Below are 9,508 nucleotides of genomic sequence, written 5' to 3' on the forward strand. Positions count from 1 at the left end.
TGCATGCGTGAGGTAAAGCAAGAGAGGAGAAAGGACATCCTGCTTAGGTGGAACATCTCTCCCCCAGCTTCTGATGTCTAGAGTCAGATGTTCCCTCTGGTGAAGATGGTGATCCAGCACCTGTTCCTCTAGCCGTCCTGCCTGAGAGTACCACCATGGCAATAGCAACCCCTCCTGAACTTCTCACCCTCAGGGACTTATCAAAGAGTGGCTGGCTCCATGTGAAAGGATTGTACTGCAGCCCTAAGGAAAATTTTTGAGGAAGAAGAACATTTTTACTAATTGTGCATTGGAGAACATTTGAGTGTAAAGAAAGCGTATGGCCTGTATGCATCACTACATTTCTCTATAAGGCTCCACGTGGGTCTCATCGCTAGATTCTTAGAAGAGGATCTGCCTCTTCAGTGTTTGTGGATATAGTTCATGCATGCACAGGGAAAGGTAGCTTGAGTGCACCTAAGATAGAGCTGCTCCAGGGGGCTTGCCCTTTGATGTACCCTCTGTGCATCATATGTCATTTAATCCCCATGACATCTCTGTAAGAGAAGTCCTATCATCATCTCTTTCACAGAAGAGGAAACTGAGGCTATAAAAGATGACATAACTTAGGCAAGATTGCAGAGCTGGTAAGTGGCAGACTTCCCCGCCAGAGAACCCAAATATTTGTCTGTGTACCTGTTTGCCCAGCTTCTGGCCAAGGGAGAATGATAAAAATAATGCAGGGAGTTTTTTTCCAAGAAGATTTTAGTATTCACTTTAAAAGGTTGAAATCCATTTAAGATTTTTGAAAAGTGTGTGTGTGTGTGTGTTTTGCCATTAAAATATTATTTTGTGTATGTATGTTCAGTAATGATAATGAAAAATACCATTGGTCCCATCATGTACGCTGCTGTTTTTTGAAATTTTTGTCATGAGGTTCCAAAATATAGGATCCTCTCATCTATATTACACAGCCGACTAGGGTACTTTCTTTGTTTCTATTTTGTGAAGATGGCCAGGAGAATTATACTCACATTTGTGTGCATGCAAGTTTAGAGACATATTTAAGCACACGGATCTGTGGAGTGATGTGCAACATTAAATACATTTTAAAGAAGCAGTTCTGGTCTCCCTTTGTGGATTCTGCTTCAGCTTTGTTGACAGATAATCTACTTAAGATTGTGGTAGTAATGATTGTTTATCTCATAAGCATTGTGAACTGTCGAATCTTCCTCAGGAAAGACAATCCAGTGCTCCACTGCCCACGGTTCACAGATTCTATTGGAACTGTATTTTAATAGGACTGACTCAGCTGCTTTCTGCTTCAAGGATACTGTATATTTTGTCCCCTGCGGCCTGAACTGAGGTTGAGAACAAGGCTTAACTCAAATGAGACCTCATTCGGTCACTGATGAAGCTGGCTATGCTTATAAAAATATAGTTTAAAATCTCGAAATATCTACATTTCAAACATAATAGAAAAAAATGCTTTTCATCAAATCCTGAACACAAATCTTATACTCATGTCAAACAAACAAAAACTTAAACAATGTTCCCTTTTATACAGGGTCATTGGAAGCAAAGTATATTCTGAAGAAAAATCATAGATGTCATTTGTAAAAGTAAACAGATGTTAATCTATATATCCCTGTATTTGTGTCTACATGACATCAGATCAATGATTGAAACCGAAAAATTCAGTGAGCAGTTTGGTCTTCATGATGTCAAATCATCGTTGGTATTTTAGTGAATAGTTCCCATGAGTAGAATGCAGACAAAGTCAAAGGTATACATGAAGTCAACAAACTCTTTTCCAGTTCCTTGATAGCAATTCAAGAGTTTGATAGGGAAATGGAGACAGAGTCCGAGAGCACGGCCACAAGAAAAAGATTCAGAAAGGAAACAGATGAGTCTGAAGTCATTAAGCCTCATCTGACATTAAGTGTTATAAAAATACAAAAAAATACCTATATGCATAAATAACTTTTATTTTGCCTAAGCTCTTATACTCTAGCTAGCGCAGTGTTGTTTGTTAGCAGGAAAACCTGCTGTGCACAATTGCGAGAGTTGGATTTGAAAGCATGTAAACACTCATCAGCAAGAAGCTGTTTAAAAAATTTAGGGTACATTGGTTCAAGGGAGTTCTATGTAGATAGTACACATTGATATGAAAATTGTACAAGGTATAGCTGTCAAATGGAAACTGTTTTGTAATCATAAATATGTGTAAAATAATCCCATTTATATTTAAAAAAATAAACATATTTGCGTGCAAAAGATTGACCCTTTCTGGAAGGACATGCAGGACATATTGAGCAATTTATAATTACCCCTAAGAACTGATTCATCCTAAGGTTTGTTTTCTACTTCTGTTTAGTTTGAAAAAAAATCCCATAATAGCATCTATTACTTTTATGATAAATAATAGGAACAAAAATGAAAGACCTAGGCTTGAGCCTTATATCTGAGACTTCTGTGACACTACATTTTTGAGCTTCAATTTGTTTTTCAAGGTTGGTAAGAGGAACGAAAGGTATGATGCTCATAAAATTTCTCTGCAGCCTTCAAAGTGGGGTCCAGGTGTTTTCATCTCTCTTTGTTTTTTAGGTATAGCCCAGGAGCCCTCCATTTGAGTGTGATGGAGCCAGGTGCCACAGTGACAGTTGTTGCTAAAATTTTCTCCAAGCTGTTAACAAAGGGCCAGAATTTTCAGATGATACTTTCCCCTCTTCTCTCTGACAACTGCCTGGGCCCCACAGTGCTCTCCCTTTCCTTCCTGGAAGCATGGAGGTCTGTGCCCCCAATGCAGTGGTGGGTACCTAAATTATTTGGAAAAGGGTAGGAGGCAGTAGCAGCTCCCCTGACAGCAGACCGGGGCAGCTGTTTTCTGAGACATGTGACTTCATGAAACCTGGATTGGCAAACACAGTGCCTCATCAGGAAGGGAAACCCAGCAATTCAAATGCTTTATGAGGCCCCAACTTAGCTCATACTGTTTATTTGGGCACTTAGTTCAGTGTTGATCACCAGGGTCTAAATAATGATTCGTTGCCCCACCTGACATACAGCTCTACTTTATCTTCCAAGAGGGGTAGGAAGCTCCTGCCAAGTGAGTCTTGTCTTTAGCACAGCTTCTTCGTAGTCCGGGCCCAGCTCAGGAGTGACAGATTCATAGGGAGAGGCACATTCACACTCATACACATTCACTCACACTCATACATACACACATTCATTTACACATACACATGCACACACACTGCCTCACACACATACTATACACACTCACATGCACTCACACATGTATACTACTCACACATAAAACACACACAATGCACAACCTTACACTCACATCCCAACTTATGCACTTTTCAAATACACACATTCACAACACTGATGCACATTAACAGACATACACCACTCATAGTCATACATATGTGCTACACACATTTATACACATTCGCACACTCATACAGAAACACGCTACCACATTCATAACATATAGACACACAGACGTATGGCACACACAATGGCATATCCATTGTGAACAAACATTCAGAAATATGAGAAGACATCAAGAAAACTGCTTATTAAAACAGAAGAACTTTCACTTAAGTGAGTCAGAGGGCTTTGCGAAAGGAGTGATTTTTTTCCCCCTGGGTATCTACGAGGGGCAACTGTGAACAATATTAATGCCTTAGGTGATGTATTTAAAGACACATGACAATTCATTAAAATAGGAATTCACCAGTTACTCCTCCTTTAGGGCTGTTATTATCCTTATGCTGGGTTTTGTGGTTTACCGTAGCGGTTAGGATCACTTTTTCGTCCCCCTCGCCCACTCCCAATCACATTGGTTTTTCCTGAAAGTGCTGAAAAGAGAACGCTCAGGATAGAGAAGTGGGACAACTTCCCCGTTAACCAGGTCCAACCAAGCTGACACTCTGGGAGAACGTCCTGAAGTTGAGAGAGGCGAGGCAGGGCAGAACTGAGGGAAGGTCAGCCAAGAAAAGGTGGCAGGAAAAGGATCTAGGATGGGACACCTGTGGGGACCAGTGTCAGCCCCAGGCCATGGGTGTTCTTTATTGTCCGCAGCCTCCTGACCGAGTTGCTTTCAGGCAGGAGGGAGAGAGCTGATAATTTTTTTTTTTTTTTTTAGCCTTCAGGGATAATATCAGTTTGAGTTTATGTACATTGTCTCTCCTTTTCCTTCAAGGCCAGCATTTTTGCATCTTCCATTCTCTTTGAGGCTTTGACGTCTGGTACCAATAAGGCAGTCAATAGCTATTTATTGAATGAAAGAATGGCAGCCTTCCTGAGGCAGTGGTTCAGATATTTCTGTAAAGTTCTCTACATACATATAAAGGGGCTTTGGCCATCTGGTGGGCATGGAGAAGATTATAATGTGCCTGAACATTACCTCACTGTCTGAATATCTTTTGTTCTTTATTTATGTGCACTTCCTTGGTGATCTCATCCAGCCTCATGGCTTTAAATAGTAGTTATATACTGACAACTCCCAAATCTATATCTCTACACTAGATCACTCTCCTGAATCCCAGGCTTGTATACCCAATGACCTACTGGACATCTCCAATTAGATGCTTCATAGACATCCATTCTTAACATATTCAGAATGACTCCCAATTTCCCCTTGAATCCTGCTTCTCCTCCAGGCTTCCCCCTCTCAGGAAAGACAACTCCATTTTTTCTTGTTCTTTAGGTAAAATCCTTGGATTTATTTTTGCCTTTCTCATTTCTTTCACACTCAGTGTGTCCGATCTACATTTAAAATATATCCCAAATCTGGGCTCATCCTAGAACCTCCAGAGATGCCTTTCTGGCCAGAGCCACCCACCATGTGACTCCCTGGATTACAAAAAAAATATTCTATCTGATATCCTGGTGTCCTTCCTTACTGCTCTGCAGTTCATCTTTCTCCAGAAGCCCTAGTGTTTTTGTCAGCATGTAAGCAGGATCACGTCAGCCTCTGCTACAAGATAACTAGTGGATTGACATCTTGCTTCGGTCTAAGCCAGAGTCCTCACCTTGTCCACAGTGGCTACATGGTCTCCACCCCCACCACCCTACCCCATGTTTACTCACTCTTCCCCTCATATCTGTCATGCTGGCTTCTTGCCATTCTTTCTCAACACCAAGCAGATTACGGCCTTTGCTCAACTGGTCCCTTTGCCTGAAACATTTGTCCCTAAACTATTCTTACAGTTTGCTTCCCCACCTTTTTAAGTTAGCTTCAGTGCTCCTATGTTAGAGACACATTTTCTGACCAACCTCACCACCTCTATCCTTGCCATTCCTATTTATTCTCCATAACACTTATCCCTACTTTTATGCATATTTTTGTTTATGTATTTATTCGCTAACTTCTCCTTTCAGAATGTAAGCTCTATGAGACTAGGAACTTTATGGATTTGTTCCTTTCTTTACTTCTAGTTCCTAGAACAGTCCCTAGCTTGCAGGAGGCTCTCTGTAAATTTCTGATGAATGGAGGAATGGAGGAAGGAAGGGGAAAAGGAAGAGGAAGGGAAGGAAAGGGAATGGAAGGGAAGGGAAGGGAAGGGAAGGAAAAGGAAGGGAAGGGAGGGGAAAGGAATGAAGAAGGGAATCATGAGTTTCATTCGGCCAGATCACAAGCACATCAGACTTTGGGACTTTTCATTAGAGCAGTATTTCTTAAAACTCTTTTGATTGTGGACATTCCATAAGTAACACATTTTAGATTATGACACAGTTGATACAAATATAGATATATTTACTACATGGCATGCACTCTATTTTATATTCCTTTTAATTATATTTTAACATTTTCTATTTCTTTTCCATAATAAAATACTTGTCTGGACTCATTAAACTGATTTAACTAACAATGAATTATGAACCATAGTTTGAAAAATATTGTAGTAGAGACTAGAAAGACTAGATAAAGACTAGAAAGTCTTGATAAAGATAAAGGTTAAAATTCAAATGAAATAATCAGTCATGGATACTAGCCTGTAAACTGGTAAAATCAGACTGCTTTCCTTATAAAATTCTGGCATTTTGGTTAGGTAGAGTCAGAGCGAAAAGGCAATTTTTTAGAATGGGTTCTTTGAGAAGAGGGAAGCATGGATTGGATGCTGATGGCTAGGTGTTTTAAAATTAAGATGATATGAAGGGAGGATATGGGAGAAAGAAATGCCGGGAAACCCTCATCCTTACAGTGCAGGAAAGCCGATTAAGACCAAACTCTTTTTCTGCACTGTCCGCATTTCTGACTGGTCCAAACCTAGTTTCAAACCCAACCCAGCTCTCCTCTGCCACCCTGAGGGCTTTTCCCACCCTTCCCTTCAGGTGGAAACTGTGTGTATGAAATTTAACCACTCTTTTGTCATCCACATCAGTGCCTCTCCCAGGAAGATGTAATTAGTTCTAGATGTTTCCATTCTAATGTTCTCTGCCAAACAGAGATGACTAAGTATGTTGTCCTCTCAGAAGCAGACTTGAGGCATTTCGGTTGGTCACACAAAGATTATTATGTGACACCGAGCCTTCATTATGTGCCAGGCATTGTTCTAAGTAATTGTTCTAAGTGATTTCCATCAACTCCATGAGACAGTCTCTACATTTTATAGATCAGAGCACTATAAAGTAAGTTACCCTATGGTAACCTAGCTAGTAAATGGTGTACCCAGAATTCAGTCTGGCTCCCAAATTCTTGTTCTTACCCACTCCCTGTTCTTGAAAAATATGATGACTGATACTGTAGTGGGATTGGTGTCAGCCTGTTGCTTCATGAAGGAAAGCGAGGATTACTTCATAGACATTGATGGTAGCCTGATAGATTAGGGCCAGGACACACCCGTAGTATGAGTCTCTTTACCCATTTTTTTTTTTTTTTCTGAATTCTGGTTTTGATAGAAGTAAGTCAAGGCTAAAAGATTGATTGTCCAATTCAGAGATCATAGGATGAAGATCTCTTTTTTTGGATCACTAAGTGTATAAAAAACTGTAGATCTTAATGCCTTTTGCTGGCCATGTACTTTCCAGTTCATCACATTCCCCATCATTCTCTACTGTACTCCACTCTGCTCTTTTTATGTTACCTGCCTAGATCCTGAAGGTAGTTTGCATGCACATGTGTGTGATATCACTGTCTTAAAATGGGATCCAGTGCCAACTGACTTTACCTTAGATCTCTTATCATGATGTAGCTGTCATCTGCTCATACTACCACTCTGAGGGTTAAAAGAAGGCACATTGGACATAGAATAGCTAGTATTCTCAAAGTATGCTTCACATCTAAGTGGTATATGAACCGTTTCTTGGAGGAGAACTCATCGGGAACACCAGACTTTGAGAAATAATCTGGTACCTCTTTCCCTGAGGTCGACATCATAATATGTGACCTAATAATAAGTGAGTGTGACCACTGAGGGAGGAAGTCAGGGCCATGGTAAATCACTCATCTTAAGTGTGAGTGAGGGCAAGGATATACACCCCCAGATCAAATACACAGGGTTTCAGGAACTGGCCAGAAGTTGGAAGCAGAAGGAAAGGAAGTGGTTAGGAATTCAGTGAAGGTATTAGTGTCCTGCCAGACACGTGGCACTTGCATTGGCAGCTTGCTGGACACTTCTGAGACACCTAGAGAATGTTTGGCTTCAATCGGTCATTAATATGTAAGTGTTTAATGAGGCCCCGCAAAGGGTCTGAATTAATTGTAACCGAATGTACTTTTACTATTAAAAATCTTCATTCTTAATGAACTCCATGTTAAAGATGTTGAGGAAAAAAAATGCCAGATCAATTCATTATCTCTAATATCTGCTCATTCTTAATCCTAGGCTCTTACGAGGGCCAACAATGCTTGTTCTCACTTTTTTTTAATGAGCAGCAACTTGCCAAGATATTATTTATGCCAAAACACATAAACTTGATGCCAGATTAAGAGATGGAAGGAGCTGGAGGAATCTTTCTCTAGAAATTTTTGAGCATGAAGAAATTCAGAGCATAGACTTTGTAGTCCAACAGATGGTTTGAATTCTGACTTTGATGTTTTCTACCTGTGTGCGCAGAGCAGATACTTAAACCATCTGAGACTGTTTCTGTATTTGTTAAATAAGATGAAAAGTGCTTATAATAGAGTTACTGTAATAAAAATTATTAAGTGAAATAATAAGTAAAATGATTAACGCATGCCTAATACATATATTATACATTCAATAATTGTAATTTTTACTATTATTGGTTCTTGAGGCAATTGGAGGAAATATAGGTGGAGGTGGTCTGACCTATGGCAGAACAATATTTTGTGTGTTCCTTGCAAGAGAGCAGTAAACAAAAATGAGAAACCTGACTTGCCATCTCAATTCAACCATGATGTGTCAAACCACTTAGGCTATCAGAAGAGTGGACAATTGATGCAGACAAGCATCAACTGTATTTATTAAATGATTTTGGATGATCTAGCTTGTGTTTATGGACCTCTGTCCCCTCATGTGTAAAATGGGGATAATGTTTTTCCCCCAGGTTTGGTGTAATGAAACCGTGACCATTCTTGATATATGCATAGTTTCTATTCAGTCATTTCAGTGAATATATCTGTGTTCTTACATGGACATATGTATTGTGAGTACATCGTATGTTCATTCAGAATTTTTTTAAATGGAAATTTACTGTTTATAGATTTGCATCCTGTTATTTTCACCTAACTGTCTCATGACTATTATTTAATAACTTGTGCTCAAGAATCTACCTATAAATGGCTGCATTATAATCCATCTTCTGGAAGAGCTACAGTTTATTTAACCATACATTATGAAATGTAGATTTTTCCTTTTTTCATTTTTAAAAATACTATTACAGATAAATTTCTTATATATTAATCATTTTTAACATCTCTGGATAATTTCCTTTTGATCAATTCCAATAAGTGTAATTACTAAGTCAGATGATATGCTAAGTTGCTTCCCAGATAGATATACCAGTTTGTAACTCCTCTTAGCATTGTATGAAGATGCCTATTTCACCATGGCCTCATCAACAATGAGTATCATCCTAAATTCTGTTCTGAAAGATGCTTTTTGTTAATGAAAAATTTTTATTAGCTGACTGGAGACATCTTGAACGAATAACAGTATGTTTATTCCACCCTCTTACCTGGTAGAGGATGAGTGAGGCTTAGAGAAGTGTCTTAGGATTTCAGGTTTCATACCAGGTTTACTGGACCAGGAGACTGGAACTATGCCATTCCCTACAACAAAGGGAGAATACAGAGTTATTTTTATGTTGTCTTAATTGAAAAACCATTGGCAACCTAGATTTATATCATCTGTAAAATGGGGATGTTTATGTCTGTCCCTTGGAGGGTTTTTGAGTAGAATTGAATGATGAGTTGATACATCTGGATGTCTTCAGAGCTGCATATGTTACAGCAAATCACCAGCTAATTACTAGTATGTGAATGGGGGGGGGGGGCGTGTATAATTGTGCGGGAACAGAGAGTTGACAGCTGGTAATAGAGCCTTTTAGG

The 9,508-nt window shown here is 39.4% G+C and overlaps 1 protein-coding gene across 10 annotated transcripts in view; it reads left to right on the forward strand.

Annotated features, from left to right (window-relative positions):
• The window catches only part of NCKAP5 (NCK associated protein 5), a 909,219-nt gene that overhangs the window by 98,089 nt on the left and 801,622 nt on the right, over nucleotides 1-9,508 (forward strand). The gene's annotated exons all lie outside the window — the stretch shown is intronic.

Source organism: Rousettus aegyptiacus, unplaced genomic scaffold, assembly GCF_014176215.1.
Source record: "Rousettus aegyptiacus isolate mRouAeg1 unplaced genomic scaffold, mRouAeg1.p scaffold_m13_p_2, whole genome shotgun sequence".
Classification (NCBI taxonomy): domain Eukaryota; kingdom Metazoa; phylum Chordata; class Mammalia; order Chiroptera; family Pteropodidae; genus Rousettus; species Rousettus aegyptiacus.